The 27,578-nt window shown below is 33.0% G+C and overlaps 1 protein-coding gene and 1 long non-coding RNA gene across 11 annotated transcripts in view; one reads left to right on the top strand and one right to left on the bottom strand.

Annotated features, from left to right (window-relative positions):
- Positions 1–27,578, bottom strand: part of LOC118184298 (protein O-mannosyl-transferase TMTC2-like) — a 797,990-nt gene that overhangs the window by 393,002 nt on the left and 377,410 nt on the right. The gene's annotated exons all lie outside the window — the stretch shown is intronic.
- LOC118185825 (uncharacterized) overlaps positions 1–27,578 on the top strand; it is a 149,809-nt gene that overhangs the window by 34,349 nt on the left and 87,882 nt on the right. For all 8 annotated transcript variants that reach the window (XR_015038399.1, XR_015038400.1, XR_015038403.1 and 5 more), the window contains 2 exons: positions 7,532–7,655; positions 12,896–12,988. This is a non-coding gene — a long non-coding RNA (uncharacterized LOC118185825). The remainder of the gene's footprint in view (positions 1–7,531; positions 7,656–12,895; positions 12,989–27,578) is intronic.

The following is a 27,578-nucleotide window of genomic DNA, read 5'->3' as shown; positions in this document are numbered from 1 at the left end:
GCGCGTAGACTCGGTTTCCACGTTTTCGTGCCAATTACGATTCAGGCGTAACTGAATTATTATTCTGCGACGCAATTCCACGTTCCAGGCTCGACAAGATATCGTATTTTGGGAATTGGGAAAGGAACTGCGGGTTTGATCGGAAGTTACTTTTCTAGGATCGTAGTAATTACGGAGGTTACTTGTTTGTCATTCGTAATTACTGCGTATATAGTATATGTACGCCACCTGCTTAATAAACCCAACAAGTCGTTGCACTCATTTTGTATAAGAATTACACAATGATGTCATTAGAGATGTCAAAGACAATTACGTGGTTGTTTTGCTGAGCGAAGTCTTCTTGATATTTAATTTACAGCATTTATTTGAAAGCTTCATTTTACTTATTCAATTATCCTTAATGTTTTAATTAATTTTCTTTTGAACTAGTGGAATAGGGTTACCAAAGTTTGATCGTTATTTGATTGTTAATACTTGTGATGAAGAGCAACATATCTCTGAAATTTGAGTACCTAAAAAGTACCTAAAAGTACCTAAAAAAAAAAAAACCTTAGAGAAAACATTTACGATATATGTGATGCTTTATATCCATTGCTTCTTTTTTGAACGACATGTTTGCTACACGTTACATACTCATCGTACATTGCTAAGATTATGGGTTTTTCCCTTTATCTGGCAAAAGGTGTTCAGTCCAAAAGCGAATTATCACTCTGTATGAAAGTATCAAATGATTTGCTCGTGTATCGTATAGCTGATAATGGATAAGCACACGAGAGTTACCAACAACTCAAGGAAAATAATATATTCTAAGAAAGGTTTCTAAGAAAACCTCTTAGAGCATAAAAGCTCATACAAAAGGATTGCCCATATGATTATTGAAAGCTGTTCATTTATAGGGATATTATAAGTGAATAAATTTTTATTTAAACAGAACTTATACACCTTAAAAAGATAAATTTTATTAAATGTAAAGTTTTGAGACAACCCATTTTTACAAATGGTGATCCAAAACCAATGCTTCTAAATTTTTTATTCTACATGCTATTTTAATGCAAAATTTATCATTTAGAAATCTGCATTTGAAAGCAGATCTCATAGCTATCTTGAGCAACGGTTTCGTAAGGTTCCCCATAGTTTTAATTAACGATATCACAGATAAGGATGTCTCAGAGTAACTTCCTTGACTAATATGGTTACGGAGAACAGTCTTCTCGCTCACAATTTTATATTAAAGGTCCTTAAAAAATTTACATTTCGTATATTTTTTATGAAAGCCATCACGTAATTAAATTTGCCATAGTTTCAAAGCTTATATTACTTTATTTGTTTGTTAAACTGGTGCCATGATTGTTGTTCAAGAAATATTATTCAGACAGCTTTTCTGAAACACTCTATATATAAGGTATTTCGAAACATCCTTTACAGGATACTCATTCTTTATATTCAGTTATTTAAGATTTCGTTTTTTATGTTCTGTTTTACACGATTTCGTTATGATTAGTTTGTAATACACTTTTGACATAGCAAATGCATGACACTTTCGGTACACGTATATCAGAAGTGGTCCTCAAACTAAAATGATGTTCCTTCTTATTACATTTAATTCATGATCTTAATTTGAATTTGTGTCAGGGTATATAAATATTGAATAACTACATACAATGTGTTATCTGTTGTCTTTTCACAACAAACCATCCCTAAGAATGAATCTGACTTAGTAAATAAGTCATATGACTATTTTCAAATGACTCAAATGCATCCAAATCAGCCAACCGGTCACTTAAATTAAGAACCAGTTTTCTATCCCATTACCGAAAAATCAGGTTTCCTGTTGTTCGTGTTGAGCTCAAGAATCAGAAACTGACTAAAGTTTACAGATTCTGCAGGTTATTGAGAGTTACATATTTATTATAATTCATTCCTTATCGTATCTTGTTAAACTCTTCTAAAAACCATCAAAATTACCTCTTAAGAAAGGTAATAGATTACTGTCGCTGTCAAAACAATGCAGATTTAGTTGACACTTTTCTATACAGTGTAACTTAAGCCATTCACAATCGCTAATGAAGTGTTATAAAAGTAAAAAAATCACTTGCGTTCAACTGTATTTAAAATATAAATATTAAAAACAAATTTTGTATTAGTTTAATTTTAAATACATTCAACAGTTATCTCTTTGCAATAAAATTGGATAATAATTTTAATAGTTGACGAAACGGTAACTAGACATTCCTGCAAAAGCAGCAGAGAAGGCACAATAAAAATTATTCTTTTACCTCCAAACTCCCAATACAAAAAGAGTTGTCGCCATAATATTCTTCGATTTTCTTTTCTTACTCAAAAGAAGGCAGCATGTAGTGAAGGGGAAGGAGGAAATCCGAGAGTATGGAGAAGGAATTTTTATTCTTAAAATTCATCTAAAGCCTATTGACACCGAGGGGTGCAAAAGAAAGAAAAAGCGAACCGATATATCAAACCAGAAAAGAACTTTTTCTGTAAAAGCAAATTAAGAGACATTGATATTCAGTAAGAAATAGCTAGATGAGAAACAAATCGGCACAACTGTAGTTGCCGCGTATTTTTTCGCTTTTATTCGTTTTTTACTAGAAGGATGGCGAGGAGGAACAGACGATCACCCCCTCGTATTCAGATCTATAAAACGTTCACGTGTTACAAAAAAATGGAGCTTCCCCATTATTTGAATTTCTAGCGGTATGAATTATTCAGTAGTAGTGGCTGGCTAGTTTCTGTGTAGCGGCATTTTACCAGCTTTTACTTCCGATTATATCAACATAGCTCTCTCAGATAAATTTTCAGGCGTAATCGATTCTGTAAGATATTCTGAAGAATCGAAGTGCACTTCATATTACATGAATCTGAGAAACAATCCAAGCTGCCAAGAACTGAATAGCATCTTCAGGGCTCGAGTACAAACTGCTGTAAATCACTTTCTTTCCCTGTTTCTGAAGCAGTAAAACTGAATTTTAAAAATGCGCCGATTAAAAAACGGCTTCCGTGACTGTACTTCAATTTTTAAAACAGTGCGTAGGTAAATGGATAGAAATTATTCATGCATATCTCTCTTGTGTCATGATGCTAATGGAGGTTCAGTTAATGTACACGGTAATTACACACTCATTATTCACGCGTCTTTGCGTTACGGTAGCTGTTAGACTAATACCTGTTCTTTTCTTAAGATGATACAAGTTGAAAGACATTTCTTGCATATGTTTCTGTTGTACTATAGACAGCATAACTCCTGCCTCTCGTCATATCATTGCCCTTCGGAAATCGGTCTGGATGTTAAATCCAGACTCATTCGTAAAGATTATGTATCGCCACTGCTTTGGTGTTTGGCTTCGATGTTCACGAGCCAAATTCAACCGCGCTTTGACATGCGATAAGGATACGTGCTGTCAGGATCTACAGCGCCTTGCAAATAGCAACAGGAAATGATCCTCTGCCGTTGTGGTAATATTCCGGCGCCCAGACCCACGTCTTCTACAGGGATTTTGATCCCTTTGGTAACCTTTTCAAGGCTATTGGTGGCACAACGATGCACATTCAGCTCTCTCGCAACAGCAGATTGTCTAGTACAAGCTTGCAGCATCCCGACAGCCCTTCAACGCATTCCAGCGTGCAAATAGTGTCTTCGGCTCATGCTTGCCGCTTTGGCTATCTGGGATTACACGTAACTATCGCTGCTTGCAAACTGACGCATAGGTCCAGCATGCCCCTTTTTAAGGCGCGGTGTTGTGACTGCGGGATTGTGTTTTAGTTAATTTTGGTTGCCCATCTGCATTCGGTGACCTCTACCTCATATACAACCTGTATCTGAAGCGTAATTTTTATGTTTTAAATCCCCTTTTTACATTCTTAGCTTTTCCTTTACCTTTAGTATATTTTTTGAGCACGAGTGTATAAAAAAGTAAGTTATGAAGGCTTTAAGCGTGTTTTAGTTTAAAGATATTTCAGAATATTCAGATGTCAAGTCTTTAATACCATACTGATTTATTCACGAGACAATCGTTTTATACGCCATTTACTTTCATTCGTGCATCACTGCATGTATTTCACTGCTCATTTGCGCAAGTATCAAATCCATTTCTTTGCATTAAGAAAAGAATATTCAACTATAACAGAACTTGGAAGCAAAATCCTCCTCTCCAAAGGCACATAAAACATCAAATTTTTCTAACGGCACATTTGTTAGATTATTTCAAGTTTAGAAATGATACAAAGCTCGCTATCTTGCAAATAAGATTCTGTCAAAACTTTAAAGAGAAGCAGAAAAAGAGAGGAAAAAAAGATTAAGGGATATTCAAGCTAAAACGAAAGTACAGAACTTTAAGGTTAACGAGTAAGATTTGATCGTTTGAGAACATTTTTTCTTCTGTCGGTTGGATTCGCCAGCTGTGTCTTCTATTCTGTTTTAATGAAGGTAATAGTAAGTGTAACTCTCACGCAAACTTTTTTTTTTAAATTGGTGTCATGGAAAGTAAATGAATTTTCAGCAGGCATTTTATCTACCTTTGTACTGAAATAAGGCATTTAATCATTTTGTGAGTTTGATAAATATTTGATCTCAAAGTATTTCTTACTTACACTTACATCCTCATGATTTTAAAAACTCGAAGTATAACTCAACAGTAGTCTATGCATTTTGGATCACGTACATTTACCATCTCGACTGCAGAGAAAACGAACTTGCTTTAAAGACACATTTTATGTATATGTGCGTACAAACTAACTGATTTTTGTATAAGGTAAATGAGATAAAGGTTTCTGAAATATTTTCTTGTAATAAATTCACACACTTGATTTGATTTTATTGTATCCTAACATATGACAGGTGAAAGACAAATTTGAATCTACAGATTTCAAACTTAGACTAGTGTTGCTTAGAAAAATGCTATGTAGTTCGTTTTGAGAGATGATTTCACAAGACCTCTGGAAATACATGCATTATTGCTTAAAATGAACACAATCTTAATCTTGAATTTGCCTAAATTGAAATATATTAACCCTTTGCGGCACAGTGTGTCCGATCTTGACACACCTAAAAACTTCCTTCTGTACGCGCAGAAAAATTAAATGAAAAAGGATTTATAGGTTACTCTGAACCTCTTTATTTATAGTAGATGGCAGATCAACAGAAACCAGTCCATATATTTTAGCCATGCTTAGTTTTTTAAGACCATCATTTTTCGAAGAAATCTTCCAAATAATTTTAGGGTATAAAAAGAATTGTTTGAAAAGAAATTTCTAAGTTATTTTTTTGGCTGTAGGCTAATCTCCTTATTCTATATTTGTTTTAAATTTTTACCTTGAAATCTTGCCTAAAATCAAACGGCGAACCTTAGGTGTGCCCAGACCGGGCTCACCGATAATCTAGGACAACTGAGAGTCTGTATTCTTTGTTTCTCCGCATCTCATCGGTAAGTTCATTGACAACAATGCTCGTTTCAGCACTCTTTTCGAAGCTCTATTCAATCAGTGTGCCACTTTGGACACATCCACAGAATTAAAACGATAAGTGCTATCTTCACAAAGTTTTACTTGTTTACTCCTCTAGGCCTAATTAGACTGCCTACTCTTTTTTTATGAAAACTCCGACTTTAAAAGGTAGCGTGACGGAAAGGGTTAACAAGAGATTATCAAGAGAAAGCTTGATGAAATCTCGTAATCGTCAAAAATTGTGTAACTTGCGTATATGTGTATACAAAGATTAATTGTTTCTTTTCGAAAAATTACGTAAACATGTCACATAATTTAAATATAAATTTTACGGGCTTATTCTGATGTTACTGTCAGACAAGTGAGATAAATCACAACAACAACAACACAATTCCAAAGGCAAAACGTATGCTAAGCGCGTGGTTTAAATCTACAACGCTGTTACTTCCGGACTGGCCATGTGAGTATAGCTCCTCAAATAGGGTCTTATTACCATATTAAGTGAATTAAAGAGATAAAACTACAATGTTGCTTAAAATAAATTAAATGCATTAAATATCAAAATTTTATTCATTCCTTTTTTATTTTCCTGCAATGGATGAAGACAGGTAGAAGGAAAATTATACTTGCCAAAGTATTTTCATCTTATACTTATTAGAGATAAATAATACCATGAAAAGACTTGTTATTGGCAACACAACATTTTTCAAAAACGCTTACTTTTATAAAACTAAAACAAATATGTGAATCCTTCCTTTCATCTTTATGTTCATGAATTACAATCTAATTACATCTAATTACATAAGAACATTTTCTTCAGAGAAAAAGCTTTTAAAGCTACCTTTGATAAATTATGCAACTTGGAGCTTAATTGCACGAATTTTGTTAACTGAGTAAGTATTTAGACGTAAAAGATGATGGTGATTATAAAGACGGAGAAAAAGAGAAGAGAAAAAAAAAAAAAAAAAAAAAAAAAGCTGAAGACGTTGACTGATAAAACTTTAAAGTCTTCATGATCCATCAGACTTCCAGACGTGCGTGTCATTTCTTGAAACAATTGTAGCTGAAAAGCTACATATAAACAAAGCTAAATTTTGAAACTATATTTCAGTGTAAATAACCCTTTTAAATACCGCCGAGAGTTAAAATCTCTCTAGATCGAAAAATGCATTTTGCCTGGGAGGGGTAAGGACTTTTGATGTTCGTGCTTGCTTATGAATAGAAGAAAAACAAATAAATTATACCCACGTAAAAGAAAAGACAATGCTCCAAATAACATTTTCCTTGTCACATAGTTACTCCCGACTTGTGTCACAAAGTTACTTGAAAAATCGCTTGAGAGCTAGGTTTTTCATTTTTTACAGAGGAGGGGTTGGAAAAATTGCAAGAGAGGAAAATTTGATTCTGGAGAAAGAAACATTGATGGAAAAAATATACGCATGCTTTATTCCACTCTTCATTTTTTCCCTTGTTGTCACGTTGTGCCGAAAATATTATATGTACACAATTCTTATAAAATACACGGTTAGCTGAGAAGAATGAATTTATTATTTCTTAAGAAAATTGAACGCTTTTAAAGTTTGAAACGTATGTGGAAAATACATTTGTTTACAAAAAGCTTTTAATGAAATTACAACATTTAAGTCAATAAACAAGAGCGAAGTTTTTAAAACAAATTCAGGAGCATGATGACAGAAATTGAAGATTTAAGTTGTTTTCAAGGAAACGCAGAAAGTTTAAAGAATTTTTCATACACCTTCTTTTCCTTAAGATTTGTAGTCACTTTATATAGAATAACTATAACTGTGTTACTCAACAAAGCTGTTTCAACTGCTGTTATGATGCGTTTGAGGATTACCAAGGCTTATGTTGATGATTTTAAACAATTTGATTTACAGATGGCGTTTTGAATGTTTTGTATTATTTATAATTTAGATATTTATTGCTTTACAGATGGCATGGTGATTTATTGGTTTAGAGATGATAATAATCTACACATGAGATGGTTTAGATTATTATTAATTTAGAGAAGACATTTTGAATGTGTTGTAATGTATTTTCTGCCTTTTTACAGCATGCCTTCATAGTGTAATTGGAAGCATATCCGACTAGCAATCAGAAGATCCGGAGTTCGAGGGCATTGCACATTTTTCACGTCTCCTGCTCCTAAATGACTTTGCAGTGAGTTTGACTTTGCAGTGAGTTTATTACTATACATTACTAATTTTCTTTAATTTTTTTTCACAACAGTTCCTGCTTAATGCAAAGATCTAGTGCGTATGATAATATATTGAAGTCATCGCTAAGTAACTTACTTTAAACTTAAACTAAAATTAGATATGAGAAAAACCCCTAAGACAGACAAAACTTGAACGTAAATAATGAAACCTATTCTTTTTCTTTTATTTTTAAAACTTTTCTATTTCTTACTACACTTTTGAGTTAAATAAGTAAAGTTCATAAATTTTGCAATCTTGAAGGAAAATTACTGGAAAGGTGTTCATCACAAATTGTAAATTCTCATTGGCAGTCTGGTTCTTTTCGTAGACTTATTAATTTTCAACTGCGAAAAAAAAAATCTGTTCCCATGTAAATGTACTTTCAAACAAAGCGATTATTTTTACTTCAACAATTCGTAACTGAGAATATTAATTTTTTGACAAGTATTAATAAATGCTAATCGAATTTGTATCTTCCAGTCGTAAATTAATTGGCTCCATTTCTAGGTTTTCCGGAGAAACACTTATGTACATTTTAGATAAAGAACATAATTTAAAATTGAACTCTAAACCATTAAAATCTTAAACTTTTTTTTCAAATTCTTTTCATAGCAATGCTAATTAATTTACGGGAAATGTATTCGCGGGTCGCTTAAAATTGCTTCGGGGGCCACCAGTTTCAGAGCACTACTATAAACTATGTTTTCAGCTATATTCACTTTTTGCGTCAACATAATGTTTAATGCTTTAAATGCGTTAAACTTTGGTTATAGATTTTGCAACTGTTTCCTGATTCTCTCAGAATTTTATACATTATTTTACATCTAAAACAAGGTGACTATTTGCGTAACTCTTTTAAAAAATGTCTACTTGCGGCATTGTGTATTAAGAAAGGAAATAAGACAACAAAATATCTCTGTGAATATATGCCGCAATTCTTATTTTTAACTCTATGATTTTAACTTCAGAAGTATTTCGGAAAAATATTTGTTAGTTTCCTTACAGGGTTTTCTGTCAAGTTTATTACGTTTGTGGAGAATGAGGGAAAAACTTCTCAAGACTAGAAGTTTAAAGATTACGAAAGTTAGAGTATAAATATATGAATTTCTACAAATGTAAATTTTTTACTCTATGTAAATGTATAAAAGTTTTGCCAGTCACGCAGCATAGAGGGAAACATAGCCTAAAATGAGCTGGAGGCCATTAGCATAGTCATTTTTGCTGAGGTTAGCACGCAAGCATTTTACAACTCGAAAGATTTCTTTGCTTGTACTAAAATACGTTTTTTGCTGTGGCCTTTTTCAGATTTGGAAAGAGGTTGCATGGACTATGGCTGGAGAAGGTGAGCGTTCAAACATCATCTGCTGCTATCACTGTTGAAAACTCCGCACATGAAATGCATCATGACTTTGAACATATTTCGCCCTTTTTGGTCTCACACTACAGTGAAGATAATATTCCAAAAACGATTGGCAGTATTCTGCATCAACAGCTTAAGCCTCAGGAAGGTGATTAGACCCCCCTCGGGCTGAAGTTTTGTCACAGCTGAGAATGTTCCTGCATTTACAGCTGACTCAATTACTATCTATTATCAATCTCAATGAATGAATCAACTCCACAAAATGATCATGGATGTCCAATTGATGTAAATATGCAATGCAATCCATTCTTTTGCGAATTCCGCGAAACGCTTCCTCCTACCATACCTTCCGAGATACAATTTCTTTTTTGCTTATCAAATGCTTCTCACACAGTTGAATGATATTATACAGCTTAGCTTCCATACACCACCTATTTTAATTAGTTAGATGTTTGACTTTGTTTTTATTTGCGAAATTTTTAGAATGAGCCTGTTTGGATTAGATTGGTAAGCTAGAAAGTTTACGAGAGAAATGGAGAGATGCATTCATGGAGAACTTTTTAAGGGAAAGTGACTAGTATCCACGTTAAACATCGAAAAAAAACAGAAACTCTCATTTAACCAGAGCCTTCACCGGGATTAAAACCCACCGTTGGCCAAGCGGTAAAATCGCTGAACACTGGTAGTTCGACCTGGGTTGGTATCCCGGCAAGCGGGGTGACTGCTTGTGAACCTTCGTGTTTTTTTTCTTGCGAACCGTGGATACGAGCCAGTTTTCCTTAGATAATCGTTCACGAAGGTATTCCTCTCCTTAGATCAGTAATTTTCAAAGGGTGTACACCAAGGCGTGCAAGCGCAAGTTAGAAAATTTCAGAGTTAGAAAATTTTAGAGTGCACTCTGTGGTATTCCAGAAGAATATGTTTCCAGATAAAAAATTAATACAGTTACTCTATTATATAAATTCATTACGGAAATAACGGTCTTTTTTCAACTCATCATTAGTATGTTAATTAACAGCAGTTTTTCTTGTAAAGAGCAGCCTACTAAGTTTACACATCTTTGCATAAACTTCAGACAGTCTGTGATGTTGAATCAGAAGATATGATAACAATAAAGTTTTAGGATAACTTCATGTGGTACCCTTGTTGTGTATATTCCTTATTTTAAAAGCTCTAGAAAGGCATGTTATGTGCATATTACGTATTTCCTGATAAATACACCCAAACAAAATGAATAAATTTCTCCAGCAGAAGCGAGATATTGATAAATCCGATTTTTGAAGCGATTAAAAGTTAAGTGCAAGTAAGAAAACAAAATTACGGTCTCTCACAAATAAAATGAAAGTTACTTGTGAGAGGTTTCACTTGGATCGGAAATAAAGATCATCCTTTGCCGCGTTGTTTAGTATGCGGATATTAAATGTCAAATCAATCATTACTCCCTAGCAACCTGGATAAGCATTTTAAAATTACACACTATGATTTGTAAGATAAATCTGTAAGTTTTTTAAGAGATTGTATGAACACCAGACAAAAGCTGCATATTCTTTTAGAAGTATCATGATTGTTTCGGCCAAAGCTCGAATCCCTTTTTGTTAAATCTCAGAACTGACAACAAAGAATATGAAATTTATAATTTAGGTGTGTAACTTATTTTGCCTGCATGCAAAAAATTATCATTACATTGCTAAGGAAATGAAGCAGCAATGAAAATAAGTAAGCTTCCTCTATCCCAACTATTCATTTTACGAGTATATTGCATAAATGTCTTTTGATATCGAGAACTATATTACAGGGTTCCTCACTTTTATCTTGTGACGTGTAATATCGAGGAACCAAGTGAAGTGAATAATAGCTCAAGTCCAAGAATAGAAACGTAAACTCGAGAAGGGTTAATTACCCTTTATTTACTCCAAATAAAAATTGACAGTCGGTCCCTTTCTCAGGGCGTACAGCAAAGCTTCCACTTGGTCTTAAGCTCAAAATGTAAGAAATAAGAAGTAACTAAGCACTAACTAAAGATATTTAACCGAAACTAACACAGTTCTAAACTAGTTCGCCCGTAATATTAAAATAGCCAGCGAAGCTTTCAAAAGGCTAGCCCAAAGGCAAACGCGGGCTATTCAGGAATCCTAACTCTCTCTGGCGCAGTGGAACTTGACTTAAATACTCTTCCACTTCTCATTTGCATTTAACGCGCTTCTAAAAACTCATTCTGGTAGGGAGTTTTAGCTGAAGCTAGAAGAGACAAGAAAGAGTCATAAACTTAAAATAACTATCATAAGATTAAAATTCACCTTACAATATATGCAGTAATGTACTTCTTTACCGAAATTTTGAAGCTCCTGAGTCGACAGGCACTACCAACAAACCAGGGCAACTCTTAACATTCGTCCGTTTTATTAATGAAGATTTATAGCAAATCAGCTTTTTTAATGAAGAATTAAGGGCATTTACAAAGGTGAGAGCGTTTTAACATTTTGAATAGCTATTTTGACAAATGGCAGTTAACGTGGAAGTCGTGTGTAGGCATTTGTACAAAGGAGTCCCTTCCATGGGCTTTCCTTGCGTCTTTTGTAAAAACTAAGATGAGAATATTAACGTAACTCATTGCTTTCTTCATAGAGAAGCCTTCATGGCATAAATACTGACAAAAATACTAAGAGAAGTTTATATTAAATTAGTTTAGACTGTAAACTTTATATTAAAACAAGACCTGTCAAATTGCGTTTGCTCGAAAAGATTTGCATTGATATGGATTCCCAACACAGACGACTGTTTTTTCATTGTGATGTGAGGTGGCTGTCAAGGAGAAAGTATTTAACCGCGAACACAAACTACAACAAAAATTTCTTGCGTTTTTTGAAGAGATACGTTTTTAAAACCTTCTTCGGTGCAAATTTTGTATTACCAGGTTACAGTACTTGGCCGATATACTTCAGCAGCTGAATATTTTGAACGCAATGATAAGAACGCAAAGAAAAAAACAAAATATTCTCACACCCACTAATAAAATGAAAGCGTTAAGAGAACACTACAGATTTGGAAAAGAAGAGCTGTTGAAAGTAATTTGGAAATTTTTCCACTGGAAAATAACATATGCATAAATGAAACACTTCCAATACTAGTTGAATATCTAACAAGTTCATGAGGAAAACTGAGTTCTTATATTCCATTACGTAACACCGAACAATACGAACAGATTAGTGGAGTTTGGTTTATATTATTAACAGAAGAAAAATAACTGGGAGCTATATCCTATGATCATGGATTTATCATTAAACATGGGGAACTGTCTCTTGAAGCCTTTCAGATTTTTATAAAAAAGAATATGTTTCAATACCTAAAAATGCTTTGAACATATTACTACAGTTTTCAACATTATGTAAAGTAGGATTTTCTACCCTCACCTTAATTAAGTACGAATATAGAGGAATTCTGCAATGCATTGATGAGGAAATGAGAGTTTTCCTTTCAAATATATACCCAAATATTGAAGAAATACCTAGGATTCCTCAGTTTCTTACAAACACAAGTAGGAATAAACTTAAGGTGTGTTTCACTTCATTTTCTGTCGCATTAATTTTTCCTGTAATATTTGACTTAATTATTGTAACACATGTCTCAGAAATTTGTATATAGGACGTCTACAATTATTTGTAGAATTTTAAATATACCCAACTTCAAAAAGTTTGAGAACCACTGCCTTAGGTTAATAGCACTCTTGTTCTTTGCCATAATCAAATAAACCAAACTAACCAGGATTTGAACCAATGTTCAAAGGTTTTTCTGCTCACCCACGAGTAGGTCCAGGTGTTCTTCGAAAGATATACTAAATTAATATTTGTTTATCTTCCAGATATATACGCGGGACTTTCAGAACTTACGCATGAAGCAGTAACTCGTTGATTTCTCCTGTGATTTCTACCAAAATATTCTGAATCATTTTCAGGTACTTATATTTTCTTGAATTATATACTACTTCGAAAATTTCATTAAGAACTTATCAACGTCTTTAAAGAGTAAAAAATTAAGTAGCAGGAAGTTTTAACAATTGTAATTCTAGATCCCATTGTTCTTTCACTATTTATGCATTTACAGATTTTTTACAGTGTTATTAAAAAGACCAATTCATATAACCACTCAGTTAAAAAAAAATGTCATATTATTATAGGAAAAGGGATTTTAGTTTTTGTTATTTGCAATTTGTGAAGCTAAAGAGAAATTCGATAGATAGATTAAAAGTTTGAAAACTTTAATTTATTACCGTCGGATTAACTCAAGTTGATTGCGAATATGAAACCAGAAGTATTAAATTTTCGCTAGCTGCAAAATCAGTTATTAAAAAAAGAAAAATAAATTCGCTTGTAAGAGAGTATTCTTTAAACAAATCACCTTAATTCTTGCTCAGTAAATTGAAGATTATTTCCAAATCCTATAAATATGTCTTCTAAATGATTAAATGATAATGAAAATTTTTATTATTTATTTGGGGACGTTGTTCATTCTTTCATTCGCATCTGATAATTTTATACAAGTTTAAAAATCTCAAGTTACACAATTCCTTTAGATTTGTATTTTATCTCTGGAAACGAAACTTCATTGCAATAAAATGAAGAAAGAAATGACTTTAAGAGATTCATTTTGCTAATTCTTATTGCAATCGATAAAGTTACAATAAAAGCCACATTAGAGAAATATCTTTTACAAAGAGAAAGCGCTGCACATAAATCCTATGGTTTTGAAAATAAAAATGTACGTCGATTTCACATCATTATGCAGATTAAAACTTTTATTTACAGTTTATATATTTATTTATCCTTTGAGTGGATGAAGTATGTTTTACTTTGTGCGGATCATGAGATAGTTATATTTTTGAACTCTACTATAAACACACTTCATGATTCTTTAAGAAATTAAGGGTTTTTATGCTACATAATTCACTCCACGTTTTGACCTAATGAGGTTTCGAATTTATAACTTAAGTTCCACTATTATTTCTTTTTATTAAAAGGAAAATATACTATATCTGGGAATTTATACGGCTATTTTCGCAAATACATCCAAAAATTTGCAATGCCAAAATATGCTCAGATACATATTATATTGAAATTCAATACCCATCGAAGCTTAAATAATAAAACAGCGGTTTTATTTATACAGAGGATATATTCAGGTTAATCTTATTATTTGAATAGTTTGCTGTTAAGGGTAGATAATCTTTCCTTTTTGTCTCTCAAAACGCGTTTAGACGTTACATTTCATTAACTTTTTAATGATTATCAACGAGCTGAACTCTCATTCCAGTTACATACCTCACTGGGTGCAAGCGAACACAGCTTGCATTATAAATTTACTACTGACAGATATCGCATCTATTTTGGAAGAAAGAATTGCTTAATCTTCCAACTGCCGAAGGTTAATGGCAAACAAGATGTGAGTTGAGAATTTGAAATATAAAGTGCTGCATTTTATAAATCATTGCTTTAATTCTCACAGATAAGATTGTTCATAAATTATTAGTTAAAACATTTGTTAACTTTACTACTTATTATAAATAAAAGTTTTCCTTTTTATTTGATTATTTGATTACAACGACGAACGCAATGGTATTAACCAAAGGTGGGATGATCCTTGGAAGACTTGTAAGAAGAATTGGCTCCTATCCGCATTACACATAAGGAGGACAATTAAAACGTCCTGAAACCAACCCGTTCTCTGAGATCGAACCCCGACCAGAACTACCAGTATTCAACGACTCTACAGCTCCCACCTCGTGGGTCAAATAAAAATAATGAAGATTGTTTAGGATTTATATTTCATATTGTTTACCTAAATACTAATATTTTATCTAAATTTAATTGTTACTATAGAAACCTTTAAATAAATTTAATGATTTAAGAAAAATGTATTATTTTTTAAGTTCCGTATTACAACCTAACCCTAAAAACAAATAAATATATAAATAACAATAAGCAATAATATAGAAAATAAACATTCGTTTAAGTAACGCAAACAGAGAGAAGCAATTAATAATGTACAAATAAATTCGAAAGTATTATTAACATAAGAGAAATTTTATGGGGGGGGGTTGAGAAAAGTGTGTTTAACTAAAATGTAGGCCTAAATGATAGGATGAATGAGAATGAGCTTCAGTTATTGGCTGTGACCATTCAAGGATATTTAAATTTTCATCTTAGCATTTACAAACTAAAGATGTTCATGTTAATAAAATATGAGAGAATCCAGCATACTGTAAATACTTAAAAATGTTATTTCTATGACTTTATAATGCATGATTACAATTACAAATGCATGTAAATGTATCTAATTTTTTTAAGAAATGTTATTATGAATTTTTTTAGTTACAGTTATGGGCGTTGCATATTTGGGCTCTCAATACGTAACTCTTCTAAGCTATCACCATCAAGAGTGAGTATGACGCTGAGAAGAAATAACATTATTTTTTATCCGGAAGGAATAATTTTTCCACATAGATGAAAGGCAGAGCATCATCGCGGATTATATTTCAGTTCACTTTCAACTCGGGTTAAAAAATGAGTCATAAACCGTCACTTCCAGCTTAATCGGGATCCATATCATCACACTTCCAATCCAGACTTTTGATTATGGGATTAGTTGCAGTCACGGTGTAGAGTTGCGCGCCTCCAACTTGCACGCAACCAAGAGGTGACTGAAAAAATGACAGAGTCTTGCTAAGGGTTTAAGTCCCTTTTTATTCAACTTAAGAAGTTACAATTGCGTGCTCTTGACACTCACAAACTACGCCGACTCGGCGGTAAAATAAAAATAAGAACCTGAAAAGAAAATAATAACAAGACTCTAATTACGAGGCTCTCACCGTAAAGTAACTACCCTCACCGCGTTTTACAATACCGCTGCTAATTCATCAAACTTTGAATAGCACGTTGAACAATTAACAATTCTCCTAGGCAAGCACACAGGCCGAAACGCGGGGTTCTTCAATTTCAGGCTAACTACCTCCGCGCTCGTGAAGTACGAACAGCACACTTCGAACTCGTTTCCTTTCTATTTAACTCAGAATACTTCCGCTGATAATTTGAATCCTTGCGCGTTCTACTGAAATTTACATACTCTGGCATTGGCAGTTCCAGGGGAAAGTAAGGCTTGACAGGAAAGGTAGTTTAAACTTAAAATAAATGTTAGTTAAAATAAATATAAACCCTACAACGGATAAGGTCAGTTCAGTGTGAAAAGACGTTTTGCGATGATAATATATAATTGATCCCTACAGAAATGTCGTTTCTACTGTCCGTACCTCAACAAAGTGAAATCCCGATTTCCTCTAATTTCTTTAGCTGTGTAAAAACATGCTATGATATGGGATATATAAGGCAGAAATATTGTTGCTACTGTGCGTACGTAGCGGATATTGTTGTAATTAAAAAAACTGTCGACTCAAAAGTTCTAGAAGAAAAAGTTTAATTATACACTGTACTAATTGCCTTATTATGCTTAAGAAACTCCCTAAATTGCAAATTCAAAAAAAAAAAAAATTGCTGACTTTTTGGATTATGCCTTATTTAATAAAACTGTGCTCAGGCAAAATTTAAATTTAACATACTTTATCTTTGAAGAGGCTTGGAAGTCAAAGCTCTCAGTCCATTACAGGTAAATATATTAAGCTAATTGCCTTTTACCTTTTCTTTTCTTTACATCAGCCGAGTGTACGAAAAGACGTCAATTGTAATTCTCCTGTATCCCTGAAAGTTCTTAATTGAAAATACGTGTTAACAATTTACTCTAAAATAAATGATCCATCTATCTCAAAATGATCCTTATATAATCACAAGATATCTCTTCGCAGAAGCCAGTTTTTTGAAAATTTTAATTTTCTGAAATTTAGCGACAAAATGTTCTATCTCAGATGCCTATCTATACTCTCCTGGTAATGAAAAATCATAAACTCTTGAGCATATCTAGCATTCCAGGATGTCTAAAACACTTTCCTAAACTTTGTGCAATGCCTGAAAAGTTGAAATTTGATGCAGACGGAAGTAATGGCTTATTTCAAATTAAATTAGGCCCTAAACGTTGCAGCTTCAATTGAAGGTGTTTTCGCGCAAGTTTGGATCTCATTTTCGCCGAAGAAATCTTCCTTCGACTTCTCCTTTCTTGAAAAGGGATTTTCTTCTGCTATTGCAAGGAGCGACGAGGGGAAAAAATGAAGGCCAGAAGTAAAAAAGAAAGTCATCTTTTCTACCATTCTTAGAACTCGTCTGCTATGGGGGAAATGTAATCAGACGCAGTAGTTGAATCACTGGAAGGGTAGAGTAACCAGGGCATGTTTATATTTCTCTGGTATCCCCTCAGTTAATACCAGGCACTACTTCATGCATTTTTCATTTATTCATTTTAGACTTAATACAATATTCATGTTTTTTTACGTACAGCGACATAAGTTGGAAGATTATTCGCAACGGACGTAAACTTTCGCATTAAATAAAAGAAGAAAGGAACTTTGAAGAGGAAAATTTGAAATGGTACCTCGGAGCGAGTTTTCTCTCAAACTGTTGGCTCTGTGAGAATCAAGAGTGTGTCTTGGCTCCTGAAATGTGTTACTCTCAACTACAAATTGAAAAAAAGAGAGAGAGAGAGACCTAGCATTCAGTTCAGAAGTTCAAAATGCTCTCGATTACCTACTTGCAAACTAGCAAATAATTTAAATAATTTGAGCATTGAATTAGTACGCTGCTTTGGCATGAGCTTTCTCAAATTGAAGATGGTTTAGTCTAGATATATTGTTTGATTACAAGCCCTTGTGAACAATAACATCTAGGCTGTTCAGATTATTCTGGAAGATTTAAATTAACGGCGTAGATAGGTGTAATATTTATTATATTTTATATAGATATAAAATATATAGCTATAAAACGTTAGTAAAACTTAGGATCCTTACAAAGCTACTACAAAATAATTCCCACAGGAAGTTCTCAGTAGAGGAAGGCTGATAACTTTTAAAATCTTTACCATACGTAATTAATCCTGCTTAATACTTACTTTTCTAATTTGCTTTAAAACAGTTATTGCACGTCAAATACACTTGCATAATGAAACCTATTAATAATAGCCCCATCTAAAGCTGATACTGTAGAGTCATTAGTTCTTATCGGAGCAAGAGGTATAACAAATGTGCTACGCCCTCGCTGGGATTCGAACTCTTGACTTTCCTGATGCAAGCCAGATGTGCTTTCAGTTACACCACGAATACAAAACGGTAAGGAGTGAGAGAATGCGTCATATGTTTCCTCACTTAAAGAGCGACTAGGGAGACAGCTATTCGCCAAATTCTGGTGGAGACGAATTACTGCCCACCACATTTCAACATTTCAGTTCGGGCGCTAATTTAAGATACTGTTAGAAGCAGAAAACATGAAAAATATGTAATATGCTCGCCAAGATTCGAATTCCGTTCTTTCAATTACACCGCGGACGCAAGCGGTTAAGCGGGAGGAAGTATTTTACGTTTTCCGCCACTTGAAGAGCGACTGGGGAGGCAGGAACCTAATCGCCAGATCCTAGTGGTTACCAATTATCGTTCACCACGTTTTAGCTCGGGGACCACTTCTTAGCATGTACAATTTTTGGAGCAGGAAATAAAAGAAAGCAAGCTATGCCCTCATCGAACTCGAACTTCCCCATGCTAGCCTGACTTGTGTCTAATTACACCATGAAGACAGGTGCTATGGAAGGAGAGGAATAGCAATACTACAAAACAAAGCTTTGTCGTTTTCTTTGATGCTGATTTACTGTAATCATTTTCCAGTTCGACGACCTATACAATCATTTCCAACTTAATTGTCTTTGACATAAAACATTACAGACTAAATTAATGCAAAATCATACATTCTTACACATGCTAGTTACAGATCAGTCTTCTCAATTCTTAAACATTTACACTACTGATAATCACTCAGCTGAGATTTTAACAGCGGCTTTCATATTTGTAAAGAAGCGTAATTTCTACTCGGAATGTTAATTACGGCAAAGCACGCGATGCCATGCGCTTGGAAGAGGATTACAATTCACAGAAGTTTTTGTAATCAAAACTTACTACCACACATATAAGAATACTGAAATTCCCCACAACTCGAATTATTTTACTAGGAAGTGATCTCGGCACGAAATTATTCAGGTGTAGCGGCTTTATCCTCTGGTTATAGCGGACATTGCTGCATCTAGAGGCAAGCTAATGTACACCTATTTTCGTAGCATATTAAATAGTCTTCATTAATTAAGTGTATTTTTATTCTCACAAGTCGACTAAATTTAGAATTAGAAGGAGCTGTCTAGAAGATGAAAAACGAATAACGGGTGGTTTCCCTATGAACAACTAAGAATGGAAAGTTTTGAAACATTATTAAAATTGGGCTTATGCCAGCGGAGCGGTAAACGTGAAAAATCAATTATCTTTTAAATTGTATTTCTCCCGCTTTCCTAGCGTGCCTTCGTGGTGTAGTGGTTCTGCACGCTGGGCCGGTATTCCAGAGGTCCGTGGTCCTATTCCCGGCGAAGGCGGTTGCTAATTTTTCATCTTGCCTGCTTTCAAAAAACCTAATATATCTACGCCTTTACTATAAATCGGAACACAATTATTTTGAAAAATCAGTTAATCCTTAGCATGAATCGAACCCAGGTTATTCTAATTGCTAGATGGATGCAGTAACTCTAAAGGACACGTACGGAAGCAATAGCGTAGTTCTTTACAAATTGAAGTCAAAAGCATTAAAATTCTACTGATTTCATTTAAAATTCTGATCGTAAAAATTTATTTGTTGAGTTAACACCACAATTTTAATTGTCAAGTTAACTATCAATCTTTAAACTCAGTGTTAAGCACCAAGGTCAGTTCCAAGTTTAAGCAAAAAATTCAAATCTCAGTTGTCTATCCTATCTTTAACAGCTTTAATTAAAGTCAATGTTAACAAAAGTATCTCACTGCGTTGGGGAGCATTACAGAACGGTTCATCCTTAAAGAGCAATGACCTTAATGTTTGCTTTCATTCCCGAGGCTTAAATAAATATTTAATTAAAAATAAGCCTTACTCACCTTATTTGGATTTCCTGCGCAGATTTGAGAATTCTTCCAAGATAAAGTAAGTACTGCATGTGAAGGAGGTTAAAGCAAGCTAAATCGAGAACTAAATTCTAGCATTCTTTATCTTTGCTAGACTGAATTCAAATGCAAGTTTCCTCTGCTAGTCATACAGTTCAAAATATCAACTAAATACTTACTTTTAACTTTCAGTTTATTACATAATCTCTCCGCCATATACACCAAGTTTTTGACTAGAACTCTTGAAGTAAAAAAGAAGAACGAACCAACACATTAATTTATATCGGGTGACCTAAAATAAACCGAATCGGTAGTGGGAGACTTGTTGTTGGTTTAGTTTATGTTGAGTCACACAGATGTAATAATATTACCAATAACCTATAAATCTAACTGCGACAGAACTACGGTACACTCTTGCCAACAGAAAAAATCCGCTATTAAATTCATTTTTAGCAGCAGATATTTTATAATGGACCATCTTCATTTACGCGAACGAAGCGTTTAAATCATTTAAAATTTCCAATCAAAATACAGCTCTAGAAACTTAGAAATTTTAAATTTTGAAAAAGCGTTAGATTTGTCTCTAAGGATATCGAATGGGGAAAATGCTTTTGGGTACTTTAAAAAGTTCAAAATTAGCTATCAATGACACTAACTCAATATCTTGTTGAACACCAGTTATAGAGCTTCTCTTTAATTAAAATCTTTAAAATGCTGTGAAATAAATAATTACTGATTTTTACATAGAAAACTCCTCCTTAAAAAGAGTATTCATATCGCCTGCGTTTTTCTGAAAGTAATAACTCAAATACCTTGTCAGTGTGTAGTTTCTAAGAAAGTATTAAGGTCACGTCCATACACATCTAGAAAAGATAAATAGATCTGAGAGCAGATACACCACTAAGTACCGTAAACAACGCACACAGAAGAAAAATGTGATCGGTCACCAAGTGGTAGATAAGAGAACTAACATACCTAATTATTATCCTTTCGATCTTGTAGCCCAGTTACACAAAGTTTCAGCCATCACATTTTCTACGCCTCTCGTAATATTCCCTCCTGCCCCTCCAAAATTCCCTGCCGTGCATTCCTTTGCGTGCAGCGAAGATTGTGTTTACTAGCAAGAAGCTTTGGAAGTTTACGGTAAAATAGCCCTTTCAAGAGTTTATCCTCAGATGTTTTTTATGTATTTAAGTACTTTATGCTAAAGTTGCATAGCGTTTCCTTTCAATATGCTGAAATGAGAAAATAACTAAACATTCAAAACACGCATTTTTGTTTTTAAAAAAGCCCTCTTTATAAATATAAATTCCCAGGTTTAAATAAATGTGCAATATTAATAGAGCATTAAGAAACCTCTTGAATTAATTTCGTTTGTTCCAGTTGTATGTTTGTGCAATACTTAACACTAAAATGTCCTTATAATTTTTGAAATACTGTACTTGTTAATTAAATTAACTTCGGAGACCTAAGTTAAAAAATTTAATTCTGATTTCTTCTAAATTAAGAGCATGTGCAATCAAGTACAAGCAGATTTAGGTAATTTGATAAGACTATTTTAATCTTAACTAATTACCACAAAAAATGATTTATTTCAGGTGCAATTAATTTATACTTAGGTAGTAAATTAAAATGTACCGTGAAGTACTAGTCTTATATCAGGTAGACTATTTATTTTGTTGAATAAGAAGAAATAATTTTCGATTACATTATAAAAGTCTGTCACCAACAGACTGTTATCTTCAAATCTTTTCTATAAGAATTGGCTAGCTGGCTCGGGTTTAAGCCGTATAAATTAGGACATGCCACTGAAATAACTAGTTTCACAACTCACGACAGACTAATTCTGCATTTCTGTACTAATGTAATATAGGCATACATTTAAAAAATACTTATGTGTAATAAATTTTAAGATGTTTAATGCTTGTATGTCTACTCAAAAGTACTTTTCCTTTTCTTAGAATTTTCTTTATTTTGTGCATTGCATTCTAATAAACATGAAATACAGTTCTCTTAACCATATCAACAGCCCTTTTTTTTACTGAATTCCCGATTTTGCAGTATCAGTTCCAAGAAAGAACGGGAATGCGGGGAAAGAAAATATAGGCAGACTTAAAGGGAAAAAAACTCTGCAAAGTCTCATTGTGCTAAACTTCGTTGTACCATGCTTTCGTAATATTATTCGCGATATATATAATTCATTACATATATTTTTTAACTGAACATGAAAAAACTTATAAATACTAATTTAAATACTGAATGTACTGATCTGAAAGAAAAACTTTTAATGTATAATAAAACTTATACACATTTTAAATAATAATGTTCATTCAACGTAGTCCTAAGTATGGCTTTGTATTAAAATATTTTAATAGAAATTATGCTACAAGTTAAGAATATCAATGAAGTCTTAGTTAGGAATGAAAATGAAATTTGTTTTATTTTTCTTAAATATGTAACATAACTGTTTAAGAATCGTTATGGCGTGTTATGTTACGCTATCAGGTCATTTATCATTCACGTGATCTGACAAATTTTTCCATTGCGCAATACATGAAAGCTCTATTTTATCTTTAGTATAGCAAATCCAGATCATTGCCATTCAACAGGGTGTGTAATTTTCAGTACACTTTTTAAGTTAAAACTGTAGTTGATTAATAAAGTGTATGATTTAAAGTCAATGCGCGGATTCCTTAATAATCTATTGTATGATCGTGAATAGGACACCCACTGTTATGTTTTAGATCGTTAATGTACCGTTAGATCCGTTAGTTAGTTAATGTACCGTTATATTTTATTTAATTTACGTAATTCAAAATCTATATAATTAATAACATATCCAACTGAAAATTTGTATGTATATTTGCAAAATTATTGCATTAATAAAAGATGTTTGTATATTATATACCTCATACAGAAATTTTTTTAATATTTTTCATCTATGCATTTATTTAATTTTAAAATTTTGGTCTTTATAATTAATGTAAAATATTAGCTCTGCTTTTGCCAATAATAAAATATTGAGGAATCTTCAAAACGTATATCTTAAAATTTATTCTTTTATTCTGTGTTTTGTGAAAATGTGGCACATTTTAAAATTTCTATTAGTCCAGCTTGACAAGGTGAAACGGGATTTCTCCCTATAAAAATGAGAGTTATGAAACTAACGAAAAAATAAACAAGCGATGTCTTGAAGAATGAAATAAAACTTAATATTTTCAATCTATTTTTCTATAATTTGTATAATTTCATTATTCTTTACAGAGAAAGTCTAATGCCTTAAATGCATAGTAATAGTATATTTATAGCACTAAACTTACGCTGTTTAATGCTTATCAAGATCTTGGGGAATTAACGCATTTAAACATATTTATTTCTTCCAGCTTATAAAGGCAAACATTTCTCTACATTTCTAAGAAATATTTTACTTTTGAAATTTTGACTTTTTTTTTGGGGGGGGGAGGGTTTTATTGAGGAAATAATCTCAATAAAATCAGGAAGATTTACACACGAATGAAAATAACAACCCTATCGAAAAGTCTGTTCTGCTTCAACCAAGTTAAAAATTTGTCCCTTTTGATAACTTGTACAAGAAATAATATTTTTCTCTTAAACAAGATAGGATAACATTTTTTGAAGCAGGAACGAGGAACTATTACTGACAAAATAATTTAACTAAATACATATTGTAAGACGGACCTTCTAGGAGAATTTACTGCGGCAATTGTTTCGCATCGCAATTTAATATTACAGCTGGGGCATCATTTTGTCTTTTGAGTGGCCGCGATTGACTCAATGCTCACCCCTTTTACATTAGATTCAAGAATTTCCCAGTGAGTTCTCTTTGTGACTCTGGACAAAGAATACTTAAGCACGTGCTCTGCTCCTGATAGTGTAATTCTGTCACCCAAAATTACTAAGATGCAAGACGGCTAATGGCTTAAATGCCAAAATCCAGGTGTCTATGAATAAATAATAATGTTTTGTAACCAATCCCTTAACATAAACTGTTGGACTAACTGTGACAACAAGGCTGCCCTCTGGTGAGTAGCCAGAGAAGTACTTCAGTAAAAGCCAAGGCTCCCACTTGATAGGTTGTATCAGATCCTTGCTCTGTAATATTCTTAAAGTTAAATGTAATGGCCGTGTGTAACTTAAACCTGTTAATAAATACTTGTTACACTATATAGGACTCTTCTGTGACCCTATCTAAAACGACCCCTTCACAAAGTGGCGCCCAAAGTTAATGTTTAGCTTTAAGAATTTTTTGTAACCAATTCCTTAACATAAAATGTTGGACTAACTGTGACAACAAGGCTGCCCTCTGCTGAGTAGCCAGAGAAGTACTTCAATAAAAGCCAAGGCTCCCACTTGATAGGTTGTATCAGACCCTTGCTCTGTAATATTCTTAAAGTTAAATGTAATGTCCGTCTGTAATTTAAACCTGTTAATAAATACTTGTTACACTATACAGGACTCTTCTATGACCCTATCTAAAACGACCCCTTCACAAAGTGGCGCCCAAAGTTAATGTTTAGTTTTAAGAATTTTTTGTAACCAATTCCTTAACATAAAATGTTGGACTAACTGTGACAACAAGGCTGCCCTCTGCTGAGTAGCCAGTGAAGTACTTCAATAAAAGCCAAGGCCCCCACTTGATAGGTTGTATCAGACCCTTGCTCTGTAATATTCTTAAAGTTAAATGTAATGTCCGTCTGTAATTTAAACCTGTTAATAAATACTTGTTACACTATACAGGACTCTTCTATGACCCTATCTAAAACGACCCGTTCACAGTTTCGTATTTATGGTTACAACTAGTAAATTTCGTTTCTAATTATATTCAACAATTATCTAACATACATCAGAACTTTATAATACGTTTTCCGATTTACATATAATAATTTCATCGATCTATGACAAAATCAAATAGCAGAAAGAATAAATTTCATATTTTAATGGAATTAAATACAATTTTCTAACACTGAAATTCATGGACCCTGAGAAATAACATTCAGTTATCTGTCATTTTTCGTGTATAATATTTGGTTTAGGCTAATTCACAACCTATGTTTAACTTCTGTGATAATAATTTCATCATTATTATAAATGTACTTACGTTTACATCCATTTACAAGGACTTTAAAAACATCATTAAGTTTTAGCGTCATTAAGTTTTTTTTATGAAGCAGGAGGAGTGAAAAATGTGTAATGCCCTAGCGGAGACTCGAACCTGGATCTCTCGAATACGCGCGGTATGGGCTACCGTTACACCACGAAGACATGCTGGAAGGAGGGAGAAAATACAAATACCTTATATACTCCCTCTTTTAGGGGGCGATTGGGAATTAGAGAACCAATCGCCAAATCCTAGTGGTGACGAATTACTGTCCACCACCTTTAGTTCGGGCACCATTGTAGAGGCATGACCTCTCGAATATATGCCGAGTTTGCTACCGTTAGACCATGAAAGCATGTTGGAAGGAGAAATAAAATACCTTATAAGGTACCTTTAACACCTTTTACACGACCTTTTACACCTTAATACCTTTTACACGACGTTTTAAAAACTGCTTCTGCATGACTCTTAAAAGCCAATACAGAAATCATTATTTGATTGCACAATTTTTATACAAGGTTCGTAAGGTATTATCGAAGTACATCGTGGAAAACAGCTAAATATCATATTATTTCTTGTTTACGCAATTTGTTATGTTATGTACTGCGTATGAATGATTTCAGTAAACTGTGTGCATATAATTTTTTAAATTTGTGAATATTATCCAAATAAATCATATTTATGAGTGAAATAGTACAGCGTTATAGTGCAAGAAATTATTGCCTTCTCTACAAGCTGTCGTAATGCAAATGATGGCACCCTGAGATAACTACTGAAAGATCCGTGATTCGATAGCAATTTTTTCGTTTTCTTTTTTTTTTTCTTTTCTTTTTTTTTTTTTTTTTTTAAAGCCTTGCGGTTTCTACAACATTAAAAGGAGAAAACATTAACCATGGATATTTTGCTTTGATATATCCATAGACTATAACACATATATTTATATCTAGACTTTAAATTTAATTACTTTGAGTTTTCACTTAAAAATCTTTTATTACATACGCTTGTATATCATTTGCCTCTAACACACACAAAGAGTAAACTTCCGTTGTTCTTCCTCATAATTCCCTACGATATTTATCAAGCTAAAAATTAAATATTGATATGAAAAATAAAGTAATAAATTTTTATTTTTTGTAATAGAAAAACTGGATTTTCTTGAGTTATTTTCCAAGCTGCTTATGAAAAGCTTTAGGTAATATTATTACATATAGGTAATATTTTTAATATAGGTAATATTTTTACGTCTAAATTTCTGCCGAAAAGCTGTAATTATTTCTAGGCAGTGCTACCGGTAGCTTTGGCTGCAAACAAAAGTTCAGAACACCAAATACTCGTCAAGCGTTGAAAAGTCAAAGAAAAGTATTCTACAAACATGTAAACACATACTGAAAACAATTCTCTAGACTTTTTCAAAATTCTATACAAACACTGCGGTAATACAGACACTGAAACCGAGTGAAAAGAGAGACTAAAAACAGAAACAAGAAGGGTAATATATAGACAAATGTATGCCGAGACAAAGTAGACACACTTTATAAGAAGAGCATTTTCCCTTGAAAGAACAGTGCATCCCTACACGTAGATACAATTCCCTACGAGGCTCACAGCATAAAGGTGAGTGAGACAAGAATCCCGCCTACTGTCGCATCAATTCGGCTAAACTCAATGGCGGTAATATTTTTACGTCGAAATTTCTGCCGAAAGGCTGTAATTATTTCTAGGCGGTGCTGCCGGTAGCTTTGGCTGCAAACAAAAGTTCAGAATACCAATACTCGTCAAGCGTTGTATCAGAAAATAAGGGAATGCAAGAAGTAGTTCAAAGTCGTTGAACTTCAAAGCGTGAGGAGCATTTATTGTAACAATTTTAAAATGAGATTCTTTACACCTTTACTTAGTCTTTGATGTATAATAAATGTTTCTAGCAATCGGATTTCTTTTCTAGAGTTTCCAATTTTTTAGCAGTCGGTCTTCGTTTCAGTGCGTTTTTAATTTCCTAGGTAAAATGGCTTTTAAAATAAAAATATTCTAGGTAATTAAGTTAATATGTATTTTAAAAAATGGCAAATAATAATTAGACTACTTTGCAACGAATATTGAGAACATGCCTTTTTTTAAAATGAAATGTGTTTGAAAGAGCAATATCTTCTTAACCTAACTATGAATAAATTTATCTTCTTAACCTAATATGAATAAATTTATCTCCTTAATCTAAATATAGGTTCAAATAATAAATTAATAAGATAAAAACGTTAAAAAATATTGTTCAGTATGTAACATATAACACTAACATTACATCATTTCCATACACTAATTTAAAAGCTAACA

The sequence above is a fragment of the Stegodyphus dumicola genome, chromosome X1, assembly GCF_044657685.1.
Source record: "Stegodyphus dumicola isolate Sdum_Otavi_A_Nest chromosome X1, ASM4465768v1".
NCBI lineage: Eukaryota > Metazoa > Arthropoda > Arachnida > Araneae > Eresidae > Stegodyphus > Stegodyphus dumicola.
The sequence above is the reverse complement of the archived record's forward strand: the minus strand, read 5'-3'. Positions and strand labels throughout refer to the sequence as shown.